The following is a 24,371-nucleotide window of genomic DNA, read 5'->3' as shown; positions in this document are numbered from 1 at the left end:
GAGGAAACCGGAGTACCTGGAGGAAACCCATGGGGAGATCATGCAAACTCCCCACAGGAAGGCCGTAGCCGGATTCGAACCAAAATATTTTTCATTTCGAAAAATAAAAGAAGGAAAACATTAAATAAGGTTGCATGATTAATTGAATTATAAAATTAATTCATTGCAAAAGAAATAGAAATTTAGCCTGGTCACTTTGAAACCATGTCATGTATCACAGGTCAAAAGGTCATTGCATACTCACTTCTCCACTGCTAGGTCTTATCTTGTGAACACTGCGGCACACTGCTACAAGCACCTGCACTCTGAGGTAAACTCCCTCAAACCACATTAGTCCTGTGTACACTGGCAACACCTGGCTTTTCCCAAGCGGGTTCAAATAAACATCTTGTTGAAGAGAGGCCTGTTTTGTTGGATAAACTGGAACAACCTGGGCTCGAATCAGAGTGTAATCCACCACATCCAGAGGAATCGCGTCAAAGTCAGCTTGACAATTTGTCCTGTTTACATGCGTAGAACTATTTCATTGGCTAAAAGGGTCTTGTAAGGCATATTTGAAAAAGCACATTTTCCCCTAAATGTAAATAAGTTTGTTGGAACTGGACCCAGTGTGGTCCCACTGGCTGGAAAGACACTCTGCTACTGAACCAAGCCCCGGTAACCTGGGCCAGAATCAGGCCGGGCAGGGCAGAGCGCTCCGTCAAGCAGACATGGACAAACATAAATATGGCTCGGAATATTTCAAATACTTGCGGTGAACCTTAATTCATCTCATGAGATGCTTACACAACCTCAACATTGACAAAATCCCTTGGAAGATAAGTTTATTAAGCACTTTTACATGATTTCAAGTGTTCTGAGTGAACTCATCTACTTTTTTTCCCTCTTCACCAGGTTTGTTTCCTTGCTCATTTCTTCCCAAGCCACATTAACCAAAACCAAATGCAGCAGTGGACCAAACCACAGCTTGCTACTTGACAAACTCTCACTCCCTCTCAAGCAGCCGCTCTCTGGCTCTCTCGTCTTCATCTTGATGTTCCTACCTTTTGCGTTCCTACTCCTGCAATTGTGCCCCCCCCCATAACCACTTTTAGAGGTAGGAAGCTTCAAAGTAAATAAATTGTCTTTTTTTTCAGCTTTATTCTCTCAGGAGAACTACGGCGAGAGAGGCATGTGGATAAAGGTTTGTTTTTGTGTAAATTTATGCACCGTTGTGTACATACACTCTTAAGTGAATGTGTGTATGAGGCGGCAAACCACAGGCTTTTTACAGCTATTCGAGCGCTAGGTGAGCTACACCTGTGGCAGCACCAGATGTACAAGCGGCGATAAAGATTTGCACACGGCTGTACACTCACCAAGAAAAAGGACGCTCAACCGAATCTGTGCCATTTGCTTCCAGGGGAAAGAAAAAAAAGCATCAATGCACAATAATATTACTTTAAAATATTTTATAGTCTCCTGGTCATTGGTCCGACTGCATTCATTCCAACAGATTCATTTAACTTCATTGAAAACAGGAAAAATTGCATTTGTGTCCTGTCCCCAGTTCCTAAAATTAGACTTTGCCATGTAACATTTGAAATGCTTTAAAAATATATTTTTAATTGACAGTAGTTTAATTTCACAATTTTGTTGTATTGTTGGATTTTTACCCATTTTAGCACTGAGGTTCACACAAAAAAATTACAATTTCCCACAAGTCACATCATGCACAGCAAATTGCGTTATTCTGCATGCTTTGTGGGCCATTGGTAAGTTTTTTCATTGTTTTTTCTGTATATTTGATAATATTGCAAAAATAACTGAGAGGAGGTTAAAATCTCAGCTCAGGCGTGTTACCTAAACTATGTTTTTATATTCCTTTTTTCTATGCTAAAAAGAAGATGGGCCTGTGCACTTTTTGAGTGGTTCAATATGTATTAACAGATTTAGAGTTGAAAAAAAAAATCTGTTTGTTTTGAAAGTGTTACAAGAAGCAACTGGCACCAATTTGGTGTGATGGCTCACAAGCATATGGCACACATCAGTGCTGACAGAGGGATTATTAATTTGTACACTCCACATGTGTTCATAAACATACTTTGAAGTAATGCAAACAAATTGATTGCACACATGGGTAATTGTTCACGTCAAACACCGCGCACGCATGGCGCTCCCGAGTGATTGGTGGGCCGAGTGAGAATGACGACAGGTGACGCCGGAGCGCATCTCTTCATCCACGACTAATCATTCAACCTTTGTGTTCAAGAGTTGAATCCAATTCAAGTTGGTTGCACACCTACTGCTGTCTATGAATGGCCATTGTTGGTGTTGTCTTCTTCTTCTTCTTAGTTTATTGGCTGATTACAGCTCTATGTTGCATAGAGCCTCCTACTGTAAAGGAAGCGCAAAACATTTGCATATGTAGTATGCAGTATTCAACCCAGTGTTAGTCCATTCTTATATAAATTTGTTGTTACTTGTTCTGTACCCAGTTATCTCTCTTTCTCGCTATTGGTTAAAAAGAAAATGAAAATTGGGTCCACAACACACAGCACAGTGTCTGCCTTGTATCACAAGCAATGCTGACAGCAACAACTTTTACTGTTGAAAATCTTCAACGTAGTAGACACCCTGCTGTGACATCATCAAAATTATTATATATTTTCAAAAGCACAAAGGCCAGACGTTTGCGCAGCTGTCACATAAAGTAGAATAAAATGTAAAAAGTTTAGTGGAGAAGACATTTAGGGTCTTATTAAACGAAAATGCCGGATAAAATATAATGTCAATGTTGTGATTGAGTCAGCTCATAAATGAACAAAAAAATATTTTTGTGCAGTCTATTTTGTCCTCCAAACATTTCTCTTAGATTTTGAAGTGTTGTGCGTGAAAGGTTTACAGTACACTAATATTCTCAACGGTTCAAATTAGACTTGTGGCCATAAATCAGCTATTTTATCCACATCTGCACTTCACACCTTGCTTAGCCCAAAACGTTCTCCTCACGCTTAAAACCCCATAAAATGTTACAGCTAATGCTTATCTGTCTCCCAAAAGTCACAGCAGCTTGTCTAGAATTTCTCCTTTTCCCTGCAACGCTGCCTTCGCATCTCCCTCCGGACCCGGCTGGAATTTACTACGAGCCTGTTAGCCCTAACGCTCCCATTTGTCATGCATCCCAGTTATTGGAACGTTACAGTGGCACTTCCTGTGGCGTGGATGCGGCCGGCGGCTACGTTCTTGGGGTTACAGTAAAACAAGCGTCTAATGACACCCCCTGTAACCACAGCAAAAGAAGGAAAAGGGAGGGTGTGTTGGGGGTGCGGAGGGGGGGAGGGGTGCACGCGTCACTATAGCACTATAACCCAGGAAATGCTTTGGTTGGCCACAGGGTAATTGGGACTGTCCCATGTAATTTAGGTGGAGAAGCAGGCAAGTCTGGCCGCACACTTGCTGCACTTGTCTCTGACTGGCTGTTGGTCAACCACACGGCACCACAGACATGACAAAAGGATGGAGGGAGGGTTTGTGTGTTGGAAAGACGATAAGGCTTCAAGTGTGGCTGTAGAAGTGGAGGCTGAAGTGCGCAAAAATGGAAACAGATATCAACCGGAGTGAAGTGAAAACGTAGTGGTTAAGTGAGCGTGTTAGCGTCTGTTTAAACTGCGTGTCGCAGTTTGAGCCGTGAAAGTGTGACATTAGCACGGTGGGCATTACTTGTAGTTCTCCCTGGTGCAGGTTCTCCTACGCTGAGGCAGATGGAAAATAGGAAAGGGGATCAGGGGGAATTCAGCTTAGTCAGGTCTTCTGCTCCAGCAGTGTACTCATCACAGTATGCGTGTGTGTGTTTTGTGTCGGCTCCTCTTCAGAAGCTGAGCTCACTTTAAGTGGGACAGACAGCTCAAAGACCAAAGACTTCTCTGTTTTGTGGCCCCAAACCACAGGTGTGTGTTTGCATGTGTCTCCTCTGGGCGTGTTTCTGTTTTGGTGCGACGAGACTGTAGCGCAAGTGTGTGTTAATGGTTATCAGATCCAACGTGTGTAGCCTGCTTGGAAACATGTAACTGTGCCCTGCTGAGCTTGTGACGTCTGCCTTTGTGTTTGTTGTGGCTGCCGTGTCATACCTGTCTGTCTGTGGAGATTGTTTCGTATTAATGGAATTAGATGGCTTGTTCCACATGCTGTCTGCATGTGTGGGTTCTGTCTGCCTGTCTGTCTGTGTTTTCTTGGCAGGTGTGCACGTCTGAGGGTGCATATAGAAAGTTACAAGAATGCGTGTGCGTGTGTGTGTGTGTTTTGCCGGCTGTGGGGTCACCAGCAGGTCCTCATCTCCCCAGACCAGACCAGACCAGACGAACAGGAGGGGAGCGGCGAGGCAAGCGAGCCGGTGCGGTCCGGGACATGGCCTTAGGCTGTGACTAAATGAAAAATGGAACAGCACGGGGCCTTAAATGTTTGTAAATCTGACTCGGACTTACCTATGCTAAACCCCAAAACACACACAGAGACAATTCTAAACCGATCTCCCTCAGGGCAGTTACCTGTGACCCGCTTTCCTGTCTAGGTTTTGGCCAGAGTCCAAACTCAATCAGGTAAGCAGTCAGGTAAGCACCAAAGGCGATTGTGCCACCGGTGGCCTGTTTGGGTTTATTTTTCTTCCCAATGCTGCTTTGTTTCTATGATGAATCAGTAACGAGCTCTCAAGCAGCACAATTTACTGCACTTTTAACTTCAATAAACACGCTATTTAGCAAGTGTTGTTGTCCCTTGCCCCAGATTCTTGTGCAACAATAATACGTCTAACAAAGCACAGATGCTACATCAGCCTGGAGACATACTGTAGGTCTGACTTACACGGGAAAGACAGGGGGAGAGACTTTCAAAGAATGTCCCATCTCTACTTTGTGCTCGCTGCCGTTGCACATGTCCTCATCTAGCCGGTGCCAAAGACTGCTCCACGCCAAGAAACACTGACCTTTCTCTATCCTACTGAGGCGGTATCAAGTTTTCATGGCGACGTTTCAAAAGTGCGCATGATACAAGATGAAGAAAGACAAATGAAAGGGAGACATCGAGAAAGAGCCAGCGGTTCTGTATTGGTTCACATAGTTGATGTGTGTGGTATGAATTTCTAACAGTTAATAGCGGTGACTAACAGACAGTTTGACTGACTGGTGGTGATGAGTCGAAGTTGAAGTACGCCTTGCAAAAGCCTTGTCAAATGAATTCATATAGATTTGCTTCTAAATACATCATACTAGCTTTATAATAGCTTTAGAGAGCCTCGTTGTTCTGGAGTGGAAAAGCCCCGTGACAAACCAGTGGCATATATTTCGCAAATCAGCGAATCAATGACCAATCAAACAGTGCAAATGTGTAGCTTTGCCGGTAAGATGTCCGACTGTCCGTGTCCCAACCGAGTAGCAGGAGTGAGGAGATTTGTAGCCAAAAAAAGCCTGCCAACCATTGCTCATTCCTGTTGGTGCTTGAAGGATTTTTTTCCAAGATAATTCATTTCAAATGTGCTGCAAATTTTACCAACCAAAGAGTCGCCATTTAATAGCTCTAAAAAAACTCTGTCAAAATTTAAAAAAGCAGATTGAGGTAAGATGAGAGCTTATTATTTAAGGGTGACGACAGTGTAAGACTTAATTAGGCTTCTGAAAAACTATTATACCATATGTCATACCTAGTAATATACTAGCGCGACCTAATAGTACATGTAGCCTACTACTTAGTTTTTTATGGCTGGGTACTTAACAAGACATGTCATGAATTGCTGGCAAGCAACAGGCGGTGATTCAACATAGCAAGTTCTTGTTTTGTGACCTCTCAGTGATTTTTTAAATTTGATTTTAGCCAAATGTGAATTTTTAGAGATCTGTTATTGTTATTTGAAGTTATATGATTGCTATGTGCAAGATTTGTAAGTACTGTAACATTAATTACGAAAAGTAAGGAAGAGGGCGGTCAGAAACAGAGGACAATTATTTTCTGAGTTGGGACGGATGTACGATGACGAAAGCGTGCTCAGGTCGTGGATGGAGGATGCACTGGCAAAATTGGGTAAAGTGCCCATCTTTGGAGAATACTTTTGACACCTCTGGCAAACATCGATTTTTACGGGTCGTACTGGCGGTAGATTGACATTTGACAGTTGAGTGAAGCGTATTTTCAGTGAATTCGGTGGTCACATTCACAGCGTTTCACAGCGGAGAGAATTGTTTGATTTTTCTGAATTTTAAAACCACACACTTTCCGGTTTTATTAATAATTCAAATCTTGCAGAGTTGTTAACAACACTCTTCACTGTGGTGTGTCAAATGTAGAAAAATATTTATTTTCACTTTGCAGGGATTTTAAGGTTTGGCTCCTCCACAGCAAAGTGTTCCAGTTTGACTGAATACTCATCATTGAGGCTTTTCTCTGTGGAGTATGCGTGTTCTCCTGATGCATGTGGGGGTATTCTCAGTTTGCTTTGGTTCCGCCACAAATAAAAACATGCGAGGTTCAATTTGAGCCTGTTGCCTTGACCACGATGCTGAATAAGATCTAGATTTGATGTACCAAATTTCACAATAGAAGGAAATCAGATTACCAAGCAAACAGTTCAATTTGCCAAGATATGCTTTGGAATGGGAAAACTATGAAAATAGGGGAACTGGTATTGTAGTGGTTCGGATAGTTGACTTAGCCACAGATGGTTCTGGGGTTGGTCTTCCCTTTCAATGACCCATTCACAATCACTTTGTTGTTGATTGGCAACCACTCCAGTTTGCTAGTAAGTCATGACTTCACTGGTTGTGACCTTGACAGCGAAGATGAAATGGATTGATGTTTGGTTGGATCATACAGTAAGTAAATGGTTCCAAGCCAGAACAGCTGTGTAACAGTTTAAATGAATCAACTGGAAGGAGGATCATAACACAACAAAGACAGCAATGAATACAAATGACAATTCTTTGTTGACTATTCAATGAGAGACACTGTGCGTCTCCATGTACACCCAGTAGGTAACATACAAACAGTTAGTGTCCAAACAGGGGTCCCAAAAAGTAATTTATCGATCAATTATTTTGGTTCCCTTCATATATTTTGACGATGAAAAAAAAAAAACGTAAAAAAAAATGCATGCCATACCAAACTGCAGTGCATGGTGGAAACAGGGCTTAGCAGACTTGTGAGCCCATTGGGCATTAGTTACAGTTACGTGTTATTTCAATAAAAGACAGACTCTCAAGAGATAAAAATTCCAATGTAAGTGCACCAGCAGAGCAAACAATGCCAAACCTCAGCACAGCTGGGAAAGTCCAATCTGACTCATTTCAAAGTCGACAGAAGGAGAAATAGTGCTTCAGTGTAAATACGACTGGAATCGCGCGGGCCAACTTCTCTCATCCATTATGATGGTCACGTACTTTCACATCACATGATTTATGTTACAAGGTTTTCCTTTTTAGAGATGAAAAAATGGTAGTTTATGGAGCAGACAGAGTTATGACAAGGTAGAATAGAACAACTTTTATTCAAGACATAAAAGGCATAACTTTCCACAATTTAGTTACAAGGCTCAAGTGGCACTAAGTTGCAGACATAGACAAAAATACGTGTGCAAAATCCTGAGTTGAGAGGAAGAACAACGTGGAAAGCCAAAGAGGGTTCTTAAATAGAATAGGGAACTGGCTTTTTAGGTTCAAGTTGAAGGTGGACTCCATTTGGTCAAACCTGGTATAGGAACTTCACAAATATGCATAAAAAAACGACTTCAGGACCTTCTCTCAAACTCAAAATATCTGACCAGTTAAGTGCTGGCTACTTAAAATTATAGAGTCGAGTGGGGATTTACTTCCATTTAGCATTCGTAATATACTATAAAGCGTATTTTTTCTGGGTTGCAGGGGAACCTGTAAAGTCAGTATAATGTTTTAGTCCTCATCAACAAATTGCCTGTTATGTTTGCACAATGCGTTAAGTTAACCTATGACTCAGAATTTTGCAACAATGCGATGTTTTTGGGGGTGGAAAAGTCCAGTTCAGTATAAACTTAGAGTTTTTATGCTTCTTTTCAAAATTCAAATGCAAGCGTGATAAGCTATGATATTGGGATCACCGTCTAGCTTCAAAGAGTTCCTTGTGATGTGTGCACCTTGTCCACCAGGGGCAGTATAATACATGTGGGCATATTCACACAAAGAAGACGGCCACAACTGCTCAGTGATATTCATCATTTTTGTGTTTGTGTGAGCATTTCATCAGACCAAAAATTGGTGTTTGATTAAATACCCAAGGTGTATCTCGTTTTGTTTTATTTTTAGTTTTCCAGAAAACAAATAGCCAAATTTGCCTTAGAGGCTTTACGTAGAGTGTGAAAGCTAAGTTTAAGGTCAATTAGGAATGGTCACACATTTATTCTCATTATATTTTCAAACGTGATGATGTTTTTACTGAACTGTAGAAGAGCCTTTCAACTGTAGTATGCCATTCAGAGCAAATGTCAGCACATCGGTTTTTTTCTCCTCATTCAACTTGGCAAACAAAAGCCTCCCTAATAGTAAGGTTTGCGGCACTGTGCAGTGCACAAAGTGTTGCCATCCATCCACCCCAGGGAGGCGTTCTTTCTCATCTCTTGAACCTCTACTTAATTCTATGTCCTCTCTTTCTTCCTCTTTCTTCTCAGGCCAGACATGCCCAACTGTAGCCAATTAGCATTTTTTTGCCCTTTCTTCTCTTTCATTTTGTCCTCTCTTTTCTCGCCTCTGTTTGTTGTGTAAATTAGAGTTTAAGACACATTTGGAGTTCTCTGTCTCCATTACTTGCTCACTCTCAACATGAATAAACCTGCTGGCAATTAAACATTTATGGTGCTGGCATGCCCCCGTTTATCTCATCTCACTCAGAAGCCTCTTTCTCACTCTCTCCACACATTCGCTAGTGTCCGTTCTCCACTCACCTGCCTTTATCGATATTTCCACTCTTTTAGCTTTGACGCTCACTTTATCGCCTGCTGTGCGCACCCTTCAACACCTGCTGGAGGTCATATTTTTTTTGCTATCTTCTTCCTTTCTGAGTGAAAAAGGGGAATGAGTAATGAGAACACATTCAGATTTTCCTTCCACGTATTGCGCCAATGAAATGCCCATGTGCTTGCAAGCATTGAGAAAACTGTGCCAGACAAGAAGTGTTGTATGTGCGTCTATGTGTCTGATTTTGGAATGATAAAACAGAGCAGGGTGAAAAAGCAGAATACAATTAGCGGCACTCACGTGGCTTCAATCCAAAATTAGGTCCCGTGTGAACCATGTTTGCAACTGTTTGTACACACATTGTGGTTTATCAATGTGTGGGCAATCATGTGTGCTGTGTGTTTTAAGTTGCGGGAACAGATGTGCAACACGGTGCAATGAAATCCGACCTACCCCCCCCCCCCTTCCCTTCAGCATCAACTATGGCAGCCCCCGCTCCTCTCTTCTTGTCCTCCAAACCCGCCCAGAACTCTGCTGCGTTATAAGACACATGTGGAAACAATTCAGTCAATGCCCTGAGCAGGGTAGCCCTCTCTCTCTCTCTCTCTCTCACCCGCACCCCCCCCCACACACACACACCCCTGCATACACACACAAATGTATTTTACACTCTTAAGCACAGTCTGCAGACATACCATCATACTGGACATGTGACACTCATCCATCCATTCCCAATTGAAGTGCTCATTGCAGGGTATTTGACAGTGTGTTAACTCTGCTATGATCCTAAACTGCTATCACACTCTGTCAGTGAGTCGTGTGTATCCCTCAGTTCTAAGAAAGTGTGCAAGGAGAGCACAACATGAAACCAAAGTGGGACACTCAGACAGATTTGGGGGATGCTGTAATATGTTAAGGCTTGCTGATAAAGGAAGGCACCTTGACCTTCAATGGTGTGTTGACATGGACGCATTTAGCTGTTAAAGTGTGAAGACTTTTTTTTTTAATAGCAGTTTGGTGCATTTGTTTTCCAAGGTTCATCCAAACTTTGAACTGAAAGACAATCCAAAAAAATAATTGTCAATGAGAATTGGTCTAACCAATGGAGAGTGTCGCCACATTGGTTAAATTCAATTAAATTCCATTCATCTCGCCGGCTGAAATAACACACAATTTACAAGCGGGCACCTGAGCCGCAAGCACACACACACATAGGCATTTGGAATAATGAGAGAAAATGAGAGAAAGCCACACCATAGAGACTCGTTCATGAGTCCCAAAAGAAGAGTCCTAGTCAACTCTCGAGTCTTTAATGAATGAGTATAATTTGAGAAGTTCTTCAGTCCCTTCAGTCTTCAGTCACTCCCAAGTCCGATTTGCGAGTCCCCATCTCCCCATCTACTCCAGATGGAGATGTCGTCAACATCCCAGATCCAGGGACACAGAACCTCATATGACCAAACCTAGAAAACAGATGAGCTGTGATTGGTCATTACCCGAGCCCTGTCATTTTCAGGCAACAGCAAGTGGCAAAATGGACGAACCCTGTGATGGATTGAAACAGGTGGATTTTGAAACACATTTGGCAGCCTGTAGATGTACTTTTTTGTTATGTCTGTCACAGTACAACACTGGCCGAGGACACCCCAGCCTTCAGAGCGCACTGCAGTCCCTTTGCACGTGTGCATGCAGGTTACTCTAGTGTCATCCTGTATTTGGTGAACAATAATCTGTAATTAGGTTTTTCTAACAGGTGGCTGGGTGTATTGTAAAATATATAGGATTGAGGACCTTATTGAAAAAATAAATAAATAAAAAAAGAATTGCGAGGCCATGTTGGCCTGGAATAGACCGGTCAATCTGGTTTCGTCTCGAATTTCCCAATTGCCACCACATTCCTGGGAGCATGCACTCAAATTGAATCATGGGTCTGTTGTCGAGCATGCGAAGGTGCGAAAACCTGCTTTTTGATTAAGTTCCTACAATAGTTGGGACTGGCTTGGGCTTGTCCTGGATCACCTCTAATTATGTTGCAATCGACTGAGACTGCTGGGGGATTTCCCATGATGTTTTCTCCTTGTCCATTACCTGTCATACACAACCCAATAATGCTACATTTAACAGGTAATTCTACTTCTCAACAGTTGTAAATCATAATGTGTGAATTACTAGTAATGTTAACACTGTCAAGAATGAGTTTGAAGGTTGTGTATGGATAAGTTTGGTGGATGGTTGGATAATTAAGAAGACTATGCAAAAAGTGTTCCGATTTTATGTGATCTGGATACTGGTGTGGATTCAGAAATGTATCAGAGGAGCGGTCTACCTCAAAATCAAATAGGCATCAATCATCCCTTCATAAATGTCATCAAATGACATCATTCTCTATTACGCATGATGTAACCAATCAACAAAGATGGAAAATTAAAGTCAAAATAAAATGGGCCAGAATTTGTTAATAGTTGCGCCTTGGCAGAGGTCTGTTCCTGCTTAAGTAACATTATAACGCTCGTGTTTTCATTATTGCTGTTGTTGAAGCTCAACCGTGTGGAATTTGGTGTGCGACACTAAAATAGCTTCCAGAGTGCTGTATATCAAAACTGGGATATATATGTATATATATATATATATATATATATATATATTTATTTATTTATTTAGTTTTAATTTATTTATTTATGGTTCTGTCAGAAGTTTGTCACGCTGCCCTTAAGTTGTCTCATCTGTGCAGCTGAGAGCACTCCGCTGAGGTAATCAGACATGAATCAGTCTCTATGCCCTTCATTCACATCTAAGACTGACATTAGCATGTTAACAACAAAATGAGAAGGGACAAAACCTGTTTTATGCCGCACTTACATTCCAGAATGTTTCCAACATTAGTAAAACACAGTGAAAGTTTTAATTATCCACTAAACATAAATATCCTCTTTAGATGCCAAGCGACTGCAACTGTTTCACATTACAACATTGGATGTTAAGTTGTGTTATTTAGTGGAATAAACAGCACAACGTTTAATCACATGGGTGCATAAACATGATGTCAAGTGGTAAAGCATTTTATTTAAAGTTAACGAAAGCGGAAAAACATTGTATTGTGTTTGTTAGGCAGTCAACTGATGCAAAACAAGCGACATAGTTACTGTTTCTTTTTGCAAAAAAAGCTTGAGTTCTCCACTTTTTGGTTAGAAACCATTGTTTTTAGTGAGACTAACCCATGCTTACTGCTGATTAATAAAGAACAGAAAGCGTTAGAAACAATGTTTTTTGGATGAAAGAAAAGTGTCTACTCTTTCTATTGGTAGGTGAGGTGTTTGTATTATCACAGCATCTAGAAGACAATATTCTGTGGATCATGAAATATGCTTTCAAAATACAGAATCGGCCTAAAAGAGTATGAGAAACTTTGCCTAGAAAATGGTTCGGAGGGAATGAGTTTATCCAAGAATGGGCCAATGACTCCAAATAGTGAACACACATTTGAGAGTCTCTGCCCTGTCCTGATTTTGATTAAAATGTTTAGTACATGAGCTTCCCATCCATAATTTATATTGGCATTAGTGTGCATTTTGTGTAATGCCACAAACAAACAAACACAGCAATCAAAGCAATACCTCCTGCCTTTGCACTTTCACATTGGGGGCGGTATTATAAGAGAAAAATGACGGTTGTCCAACATTTACCACAATACTCATAAACCCATTTGATTTTATATCATTAAACTTTCAGCGGCACAACTATTTGATATTTTACTTATGTGTTTAATTTTTACGGAGTACAATGGAAACCAATAACACTCTGGCTGAAATGAGATTCATTTTTACATTCCGACAGAATTTAGTGTTAGGTTCTGTTGCCTTCGTGACAATAGCTTTCCAGATTCCAGCCAAGAATGGACTTACAGCACTTACGCAAGACCGCCCGGATCCCAGCTGTGCAGAACACAAGAACAGATCTGGTGGTTCAGAATAAATGGTGATTTATACTTCAAACTAATGACTTGGACAGGAGAGGTTATAACAGTTTGGGATTTTTCATTACAGTTAGTTTTTATTTCTTTTTGACTATTGTTTTGTAAACTCAGTTTTAATTAGTTTTAGACTGGCTTTATTGTTCTTTTTCTTAATACTTTTGGTTTTTAATACTTTTTCAGTTTTTATTAGTTTTACCATTAGTTTTATATATTTTTTTAAATGAAAGGTATTTGTCGAGTGCAAGATAAATAAAGGGTTACAATACGTAGTGTCAAACGCAATCTGCAAAAAACAGTTCGACCTTAATTAAATGTATTTTTAGTTTGTTTTACGAACACAAAATGCAGTTTCAGTTTATATGTTTTTTTATAAAATTAACTTTCAAAAGTGTTCTTTCAATTTCAGTTTTTTTTTTGGGGGGGTTAGTTTACATTAACTATAATAAAATTTGCGACAGGACAGTGAGTGAAACAGGCAACTTTCAAAAGTGAACAAGTACACGAGATCGCCCATAAAGAGGCAATCACCTGCGCTGTAATGTCCACATATGGTATCAAATGTTCAGGCGGTGTATGTCACATTGGGGGAGAGCATAGGCTGCTGGCTTGTTTTTGATATGGCCAAAGTGGAGAAACAAGCCCATTTCTGTAATTTAATATTTTGCTGCCTTCACATCTGGAGCTGCATGTAAAAATGGAAAATAGAGGGGTGGGATATGACATGGAGCGAGGGGAGGAGGAGAGAGAAAAAAAATAAACCCTCTTCTCCAGTGCACACATTTCACTCACTCACTACTCACACTATGACCGCATGTAACGTCTACATGCGCACACACACCACGCACGTACGCACACACACACATTGCATAGTTGCTGCATGCACATATACTTCTTGTCTTTCATTTTCTCTCTCAATCAGACTCTTTTTCACACACGTACAGTTGCGCACACACACACACACACACACACACACACGCTCTGGGGTGACTGGTGCTGTAAGTTGGCGTGAGCGTGTAGGTGATCTGGGTGTGATTACTGCTTGGCTCCCCGACAGCTCTGATGATGACATTCAGTGCTTTGAGCTCCTCTGGCCTGGGCGCGCTCCAAACACAACCAGGCAGGCCGTACACTCGCTCTACCTCGCAACCATGCATACATGTAGCCTGGATACTGCAGCAACACACGCTCTCTCGTGGAACTCGCACTTGGGTCGCCTGCATGCTATTGGCTGCACGAAGAACTCTGAATCTGGCTATTAAGTACGCCGGCAGCTGTGTGTTGCATAGTTGCTATCAAGAACAGAGGCAACACGTGTACAAACACAAACACACACACACACGCACACACTGCCAATTCACTGTGGGGCTTAATGCCCAGATTGTGTTCCTCTTCTCTGTCCTCTGCACAATTTTCTCTACACCCATCAACGTCATCGCCACTTTGATGAAGACGTGCACAACACGCGCGCACACTCGCTACTCTCCATCATTATCATTCTTTCAGCTGGAGAGGAGTCAGCGCTTTTGTTTGCAATTACAGGGGTTTGAAGTGAAGAATTTTCAAGAAGAAAGAAGATGATGGATGGAAAAAGGAGGGGGAAAAAACAGAGGAGGTCAGAAAAAAACACCAAGCAGCGTGTCTGTGACATATTAGTCACATTTTACCGTAATTGTTGTTCGACCCCATCCCACACTTGTTTAAAAAAGAAAAAAAGAACTACTTTGGGAATGTGCTCTGCCGTGGATGCCTTCCAAGGTTTTGTCTGGTAGATCTGTACAAAGGGCAAAAAGGAGCTTTGTGGCCGGCTGGTATGGCTTTAAAAACATGAGCGCTGTGGGCAGAGGACTGTTGCGCTTCCTAAGCCTGCAGCTTCGGCGAGGATTGACCCCATCAAAGCTGTGAGCTACTAAGGAGTCTACGGCTGTAGACTTTTGGTTTAGGTAAAATCGCAACAAATCCTTCCATGCAAAATCAAAGATAACGCTTACATGAAACCAACACCTTCCTTTTGAACCTGAGGATCTTTAGAAAAAAATGATGAACAATAATGACGTAGGAGCACACACATGGAAGTCACCACTGGCCTCGCAAACAGGCATCATTGTTGGCACGGCATGTGGCACAAAACCTGGTAAACGTTTGAGCCCCAAATGTGGACGATGAGGTCACAGTTCAAGGATAAGGTGTCATTGAAGGAAAGAGAAACACAAAACCTGTCCTCTCTGCCATCAAACTCCCGGCTATCAATTTGTGTCCTTTTTAGGATCGTGGATGAGGTGCTTTTTTTTGTATTTTCTGTCTCAATCATTCAAAAAGATAGACCACTTCCATTTATGATGTCAACCAACATGTCAACATATCACATACCGTACATCCTCAATTGAGCAAACGTCAAGAGATTAACTCTGCAAATTTGTTTTGTTTTTGAGGGGGAGATTATTTTTTTTGCTCATTCCAAAATGAAGGAAAAGTAGTTTGGAGAGATGAAGAACATGATGAGGGACGAAAATGAGTAAAACGAGAACAATTCTAAATTGTGAAATGTAGTGTTTTCTTGGCAGAAAAAAAATAATCAAATATAATAATAAAAGTAAGAAAATGTGAGAAAAAGTAAAAAAAAAAATAAAAGTGCCTCACTTAAATAGTTGGATTTTTTGGGCATCATTGTGAGGCAAAATTCAAATCCAGAGGAAGCTTCATATACTCACGAGAGTCATCAATGCACTTTCAGCCTTTTATTGAACGGGAAGAACAGTCACATACACAGAATGAAAACACTCGCAAGGAGCATGGAGAAGATGTGATAAATGGCCAACTGGAGTTGGACAGTCGTCAGTAGGGCACGCATTTTAAAGGCACATGTCAACACACAAATACTACAGTTTGGACACTTCATAAAAAGATTAAATGTCGCTTTATAATTTACCTTACAGTGCCATTTCCAGTCTTTGATAGGTTTGTGTTACACTCATTCCCATGATTTAGCATAGGTTCAGGTGCCACTCAGTGGTGAAGTGAATGGTTGTCAGTCTTTGTGTATCATAATAGAGACTGGCGACCAGTCCAGGGTGTTGCCTTCCTTTTACCCGATGTCAGCTGGGGTAGGCTCCAACTCACCGTGGACTCACAGGATAAACAACATGGAACACGGAAGGATGGTTTTTTTTTTTTTAATTGAAAACTCAACAAAACCATTTCTTTTTTTGTGGGACCTGGAACACAATGCAGTTAACGTATTTCAATTATTTTTTTATGGGGAACATTTATTTGATAAACAATTTAGTTACAAGGTTGGTCAGGGAATGAATTAAATTTATGAGTCAAGGTACTACTACTGAACAATACAGTATGTCATCTTTAATATTAACGGCTGCAGTTTATTTTTATGACATAATTAAAAAAAAACATTACCTGTACCTGCGCAACAAATAAATATTTTTATGATGGCAACAGTTGACCCTTCATGGATATGATCATTTCTATTTTCACTCTGCCTTACTAAGAAATTACCCAGACCAAATCAGAACAAAAAGGAGGCCAAGCATCATTCGTCCTTTGAAGTTTTGCCACAAAATGTTGCCCTGCTAATTTCATTAGAGGAGTGACTCTTTCGTCTTGTTTTTTTCATCATGTATCACACAAGTATAGCAAACTGCAAAAACATACACGTGTACGGTCACAACGTCGTCAACTTACGTCGAGGGAGGTGTTGTGTGTGACCCATGTACGTCCTCTCTTGACTCCCGTGCTTGCCCAACAGGGAGTGTTTTTATGGTATCCAAGGGCAACGGCAAGCGAGGGTGGGGGAGGCTGATGTGGAGAGGCAGGGCGGCAGCCTCGCTTTCTACTCTGATTTGTTTGTATGCATGATTACTGTGTGTGCGTGCGGGTGTGTGCGTGCGCGTGTGCGTGTGCGCGTGTCCTTGCGTGTGCTTGCGTCCGCGTGTACTGAATTTGCAGGTGGGCTTATGCATGTCATTATGCTTTAATGTTTGTGTAGCTCTGTATGTGTGCGCGCATGTGTCTGTGTGCGGGCGTGCGTGTGCGTGCATGTGCACGCGTGTAGCACCCATGCAACGTGTGGAAAATGTTGTTGTCAACAGACTAACTGTTGCTGACAAGCACACGCTGACTACTGGAGTCAAAAAGTTAAACGTACTCTATGCTCCTTCCACTCCCCTGAGGCGCTCTCTCGCTTGCTCTCTTTCTCTCACACTCTCTCACTCTCTCGATGTTTCCCCTCTTCCCATTTTTATTTTCTATATTTTTCTCTCTGTCATACCCTCCTGCTTTTTCTCTCTCTCCTGACGCTTTCTTTCTTTTTTTGCTCCCTCCTCCCTCCTTTCGCCATCTCTGATGATTTTAGCAGAGGTGTGACTCATTGGGCATGGAGCCACAATGTCAGGTAGTGAGGGGGTGGCAATGAGGTGGGGAGAAAAAGGGAAAAAGAGTGGCGTTTTTTTTTTTTTTAAGTGGTGAGGTATAGTATTGGTGGGGGTCATAGATATGTAAAACTGAGTGGAATGTGTGAGAGGGAAAGAGTGAGAGAGAAAGAGGGGGACTTGGGAGCGGGAGGGGTGTACAGTGAGCACAAGGAAAACATAAAAAAGGAGGGAAATGAATAATTTGATGGTTTCCGTCACAATTTACCCCCCCCCTCTTTTTTTCTTGCTCATGTTTTGGCTAAGGCACATATTCTGTGAGCTGACCAATGTGTTTATTTGAAAACCTGTTCATGGGCACAACCCCATTCATGACTTTTGGGGCTTTAAAGAAAGTCATTTGGTGGAAAGACATTAATAAACACTAAAAAAGGTGGAGGCAATTGGTTAGGGGCAGGTAAAGAGCCAAAACGAGGCTGGGATGAGCGAGGAAAGGAGGAGGAGGAGAGGGCGTTACACAGGCACATTCATGTTCATGTAACCTGTCACTCAAGTGTGTTGTGGCCCCCAAGGCAGGGGTTCTCCACCTTGCCACTCACACGCACACGCACCCAAACACCCCCTCACACACACACACACTTTTGGCCCATATTAATAACACTGTCCTATTTTCTTTCCTGCTTCTGATGAAACATTGTAATGAATGATTTCATCTCATGTGCCCAAAGGTTTAGGTCACCCTGAGGACACACACCTATGCATCAAATACACTGATTTTCAGTCCAACTCATTTTAAAAATTGGAATCGCTTTCAAAGTCCACAATGAGGGTAAGCAGTATAAGAAATAGTTGGATGGATTTTTTTTAAAAATCATCTTGTGCCTCTGTTTTTTTCTGCAGTTTACAAACATCAACAGAATGTCAGGTCGACTGACGTCACCTCAATCAGACATTGTCAAAGTGTGTTATGAGGACCACCAATGGTATGAGGGCTCTCTCTAGTGGCATGCAAAAGAATCACTGCCTCATTTTATTTTTCATTAGCTGATGCGCTTGTCCTCACCAGGGTTGCGGGCGTGCTGGAGCCTATCCCTGCTGGCTTCGTGCAGTCGGCGGGATACACCCTGGACTGGTTACCAGCCAACCGCAGGGCACACAAAGACGAACAACCCCCTGTGTTCACAATCATACCCAGGGACAATCTAGAGTGTTCAATGAACCTACCATGCATGTTTTGGGAATGTGGGAAGAAATCTGAGTACCTGGAGAAAACCCATGCAGGCATGGAGAGAACATGCAAACTCCACGCAGGTAGGGTGCGGCTGGATTGAAACCCACAATTTTTGTGTCGCTGCCGCTGTGAGGCGGACGTGCTAACGAGTCTGCTAACGTGCCACCATAAAAAATACATTCATCGTAAAGACACATTTTAGCAATAAAATCTGTTGTTTTAGATGGACACTTGGGCCTCCTTAGCTATTGTTTTCTCCAAAGTAAACTTAATGATGAATATTTTACCCTCAAACTTTACTTTGTTAACCGGGACCAAATATAGTCTTTTTTTATCGAAATGTACTCTACTAAATGTACTGTAATTTTGATCATTATGATGATATTTTGAGAGCTAAGTATTTTTGAAGTGGCACTCTGTCTAAAATGTCGAACAAACACTCCCATGAACTGCAAAGGAACTATTTTTGAAGAAAGTGCCACGTGTTTTTGTCATAAAAATAGACATATCTTCATTTTCATGCCGGGGTAAGTCTACCATATTTGGGAATTTGGCAGACCACGCTGCGTTTTTGTGGGCCCTCCAGTTGTCCGAGGGAGTTTTCTATCACACTCTCCCGGCGTGCCTAACAATTTGGTGACAGAATGACTTTAGACCAGGTAAATGCAGGTCTAAGTTATGGCGCAGGTGGTGTCACGTGAGTTTTGTGAATATTATCAAGGTGCAGGCAGACAAATTCAACTATATCATCTCCAAGTGGAGATCATCTTGCAGTTCTTTTCAAACTAACTTACCAATCTCCTGCATTGACTCCAGCGAGTGAGTCTATTATCCTTCCGCAATGTTGCACCTCACCTGTGCTGAATTCAAAGGGAATGAGAGGACCCGCTTCAACTGGCATGGATTCAAGTCAGCTGTGTTCACTCCCACAACGGCTCAAACACCCATTTCTAACTACACCCATCTACGAAAATGCCAAAAGAAAGAAAACACCACCCATGTGCACAATTAGACTTTGCACTAGACTTGTGCTGGGCACAGAAATTGGGCCCTAAATGTGAGCAGTAGTCTGTCTCTGCAAGGTGTTCTTGGCCTCTCTACCTGAGTCAGCTGGGATAGGTTTCTTGTTCGTTGTGACCATGCATAGGGTAAGAAATGGAAGATATTTATATAGATGACTGGAATTATTACTCCTCATATTTCATTTGTAGCTGAACCCTGAACCCAGCTCTTGTAGACTACTCAATACTGCCCCCATTAGGCTATTTTCTCCTACAGACAGACCAGGCGTCTTTCAATCTCTGCTTCGGAAAGAACACCTTGAGGTCAACAGTCATCATTGCATAACTCAGAAACGCATGTAAAAATATTGGAGGGGGGGGGCATCCAAAACCCCCTCTTTTTTTTACTGATTTGCGTTTGTATGTGATGTGCAGTTACTATTACATCTTTGTGTGTGCAGATTGTGATTGAGTGGGGAACATCCTGATCTGGTTATGACGGAGCCAATGAGGAGGATCAAAGTCATCCTGATAGATTGCCATCACCACTCCCACCTGTTTCCTCTGGAATGTGCCCCTCTCGCCAGAGCGTGTGTGCATGCGCGTGCACGAATGTTATGTCTATCAGACTGTTTAGGTTTCTGCATGTGTGCCCGCTTTTGCATCTGTTACCCGGTGGAGGAAAAACCTGTGTATATTTCTGTGTGTGCATGCGTGTATGTGTATGCAGTCTGTTTCAACACGTCTGCAAATTGCGGGAATTTTATAATCTGTAGCTGGAATATGTGCTCATGTCTGTGTCTGTCTAGCTGCTCCACCTCCTCCTCCCCCTCATTCTGTTCTCGCTCTCTGACAGATCCAATAAGTGCGGCGGATCGTACGCCCCTCCGAACATGCCAACTTCTTCCTGTTTGTCTCCTCTTTCCCCAATTCCATTTTGCGCCTCTTTTCTTATGCCCAGAAGTGTTATGCCAGCTCAGCGACAGACGGTTTCTCATGAGCACGCACTCACATATGGCAGACATACTTAGCAGCAGCGATACACACTTACATGCACACACTGTCTCAGTAGGCCTCTCGGGTTGCTGACATTTTCCATTTTTGCGCATATAAAGTATAATAATAATAATAATATTAGTGGGTGTGACAGAGCAAGGGTCTATTGACTGCCACTGCCAGCCTCCTATTAATATCCCCCCTTCTTCGGGGGAATCCGAGAAGCGGCGGAGACCTTCAGTTTACACAGCTGAGGTGCATGTGGACCAAACCCTCCATTCTCTCCATTTTCCCTCTTTTCCTCCCTCTCCTTTTACCCAGTCCTTGCTCTTCATTTTCCTATCACTCCGCTACTTGCTCTGGCTCCTTCACAATATTCTATTCACTCTTGTTTTCTTCTTGTCTTCTTTCCATACCTTTTCGATGTCTTCACAATTCTCTCCACGATGCATGGGCCTAACAAGTTTTTTTTCTCTTTCTATTCATACAAAGTTCAGATGTCTATGAAGAAACTACTGGGGGGAATTGATTTGCAAGTCACCCCCACTTTTTCGTACGGTCGTGTCTGCCAAGGTCATCAAAATAGTCACGAAGTGAGTGACACACATAGCCTTTTATGTATTTTACAAAAACATTGACAAGATAGTATGTCTGTTAACCATATGTGAGGATAGGCCAGTAGTGACTGTCGCAGTTTTTTTCCCTTGGTGTGTAGCTCCCTCTAGAGTATTTTTAGTGGCATCACAAAAAGTATTTTTTTATGGGAAAAAGATCAAGGTTTATTACTCTCATTGGTTCTAAGAAAACTAACAGGTTAATCCAACACAAGGTTCGACTACATTTCCTGGGGTGACGATAAAGGCAATGCACGCAGTGATTATCCCATGGGTGCATAAAAACACAAATTATCGTTTTGGAGGTGTCAGAATTAATTGATTAATCAACCACTATTGTCAAATTAATCAACAACAATTTTAACCGAGTAATCATTTACAGCCATAGAGCAGCTGTTTCACGGAAATTTGTACAAATCCTCTGATTTCAGCCTCAACAGTAAATGTTCTTGGATTGTGGTATTCTTTCATGAAAGCAGACTGACTGTCTTTTGTTTGATAAAAATAAAACATTTGCAACCGTCTGCTTGTACTTTTCAAAACAATGACTGAACCAGTAACTAAATCAGTTTTTAAGGGGTGAAGTACAACATCAATTCCTCTCAAATTATATTGTTTAGTTGTTGTTTAGTCATATTTTTAATCAGTGCAAAAATATTAAATAAACAACAATAATTGATTAATAATACACTGTGTAATACACTCTTATGACATAGTCAATTGTGTCCAATTATTCCAATTATTCAATTTAAGTTATTAAATATATATATATATATATGTGTAAGGCTCTTGCCTTGGATCCTTATTTCACCCTCTGTCACACTGTCGTCAAAAATTTGACCTCCAAACACTGCAAAATGACGGGGCATATTTGATGAGCAAACGTACCTATACCAGTTCACATGACATGACCTCTAGAATGCAGATCTGTGTTTTCGAGGATATTTGCAATAATTTCATATGGCATGACGTAATTGACTAAGCAGTTGTTATTCTCCTTTTTGGCCAATAGATGGCGGTCTTAGATCAAAGATGAAAACAACATCGCTCTGAGCACAAAGAATGACCAGCGAGGGGGAGTTTATTGACACTAAAACACACATTGAGGGGAGTTTTAACACAATCCTGTCAACTCTTTGCTTCTTTTCAGATAGATAGATAGATAGATAGATAGATAGATAGATAGATAGATAGATAGATAGATAGATAGATAGATAGATAGATAGATAGATAGATAGATAGATAGATAGATAGATAGATAGATAGATAGGTAGATAGATAGCATACACACTGTTTAAAATATAAAACGAATATAAAACAAAAAAGCAGCATCGAGGAGGAATTAAAAGAAATTTGTTGTTCGGCTGTAATTATGTCTAATCAATACGAAAGCCACAATAGTATTTCCTCAGTTTGTGAAAAGTATGATAGTGATGACATAAGTACTATATCGTAATTTAGGTTTGCAAGTACAACTGAGTGCTTTCTATATTTATTATCAAGTTATCGGTGAATCCCCATGTGCAGTGTACGTGCTTCATTTGCATGTAATTTACAATTCATGCCACTAGAGAGAGCCATAGGATAACTAGAAACTCGGCCGGGTGTACTTGTCAGACAAATTAACTGTGGTCAGTAGGAAGGAACTGCATAAAGATAATCGCAAAAATTAACGTTATACTCAGTTACATGTCACCCAGTGTGAACTGTCTTGTGGCATGACGCACTCTCGTATTTTGTCACTTTATAAAGGTATGACACTACTTCCGGTGTAGAGTTCAAGATGTAGTTCAGGCGGCCGCGAGGATCGGAGAAAGTCATCATCGTCTTCCTGTCACATAACGGAGTGCTTTGCGAGGCGATAGGGTCGGTTGAAACCAGCTTAATGCTCCGTGTAATGCATGTTAATGTACGCGGCACCAGGGGAGCGCCGGTCGCAGCGCTTCGGGATTATTTATCACCAAACATTTGTATTCTTCCGTCGGAGAACCGTTGATCCCGGATAGCTACCCACTAATCCCTCACTCCGTTAATTAAAAAAGAAGGCAAAGCAATGGAACTGGTGCTTTCCCCACTCTCTCCAGCTCCTCTTTTTTCCTGAAATGTAATCATTTCTGGAGAAGCTTAACCATCTGCTTGAGGTTAAGTCTGCAAGCAGATTGTGTTTTCTGCTTATTTAAACCTGGGGATTGGAGATTTTCATAAAAGGGAGGGTGTGGGTGCTGAGGGGGGATATTTCCAGGATATCTTCTGTTGTCGTTTGTTTGAATGCAACTCAAGTCATTTCCTTTAACACTTTAGGTGTGTCGAGAGACTATTTCATACATCTACATATCTACCCATGAACAAATTATTGTTTATTTTCCATCCTTTATCTACCATCTCCCTCTTCATTTTAGTGGCTAACGAGCTCCGAGCTGCCTGCAGGGCCCAGCCTGTGTCGTCAAGCCGAGAAGAGACTTCAAGAGATTTTAAGTCCAGCGCACATTTACATTAGGATGCCACTCGTGTCTATGTTGATCCACAAAGGCGTCCTTTTGCTTTGCCCCTCATTTGGTCTCTGTGCTCCAGTGCTTCTCAAACTGACCGGCATTATACAACAAAAAATCTCTGCAAATGTAGATTTACAGAAGTTCGTTTTTTTCTGAACTTTAACATCACACCCAAATTGTAAACACGTGCGTCCTATGAATGATCTAATCCAAACAATAATGCACGATTAGGGACAAATATGATTAAATCTTCATACCGTGGCTTTTATGTTGATTATGTTGATACATGTCCAGGCCTGCTTATGTGAATTAAAGTCTTGTAATGCGCATTTGTAGTGCTTGGTGTATTACACCTCCTCCTCACTGTCACTTTCATTACGTCCAAAAAGAAGCTCAGACATGTAGACATAATTGTGATTAAAGGGTAGTATTTTTAGTAATCTTTTGATATGTTTGAGCGGGTGATTAATTAAAGGGAGTGTAAAAAGAATTATGGGATATCAGGAATCGAATCGGTCCAGTCAATGTTGCATTGAATGTCATCCTTGGACAATCCTCTTGTTTCAAAGCCTGAAAAACACACCACGACACCCACCACACAATTTGCCCTCCTTAATCCAAATCTGGCTCTGACGTCTGGTGTCAAATTTTCGCCTTCTCGTCTCTTTAATAGGCCAGTGGAAGTGACGCGAGGGTGGGAAATGGTTAAACGTCGACAGTAATTAGAGTCGTAT

Source organism: Idiotropiscis lumnitzeri, chromosome 4, assembly GCF_059441095.1.
Source record: "Idiotropiscis lumnitzeri isolate Australia: NSW breed Sydney's pygmy pipehorse chromosome 4, RoL_Ilum_1.0, whole genome shotgun sequence".
NCBI lineage: Eukaryota > Metazoa > Chordata > Actinopteri > Syngnathiformes > Syngnathidae > Idiotropiscis > Idiotropiscis lumnitzeri.
The sequence above is the reverse complement of the archived record's forward strand: the minus strand, read 5'-3'. Positions refer to the sequence as shown.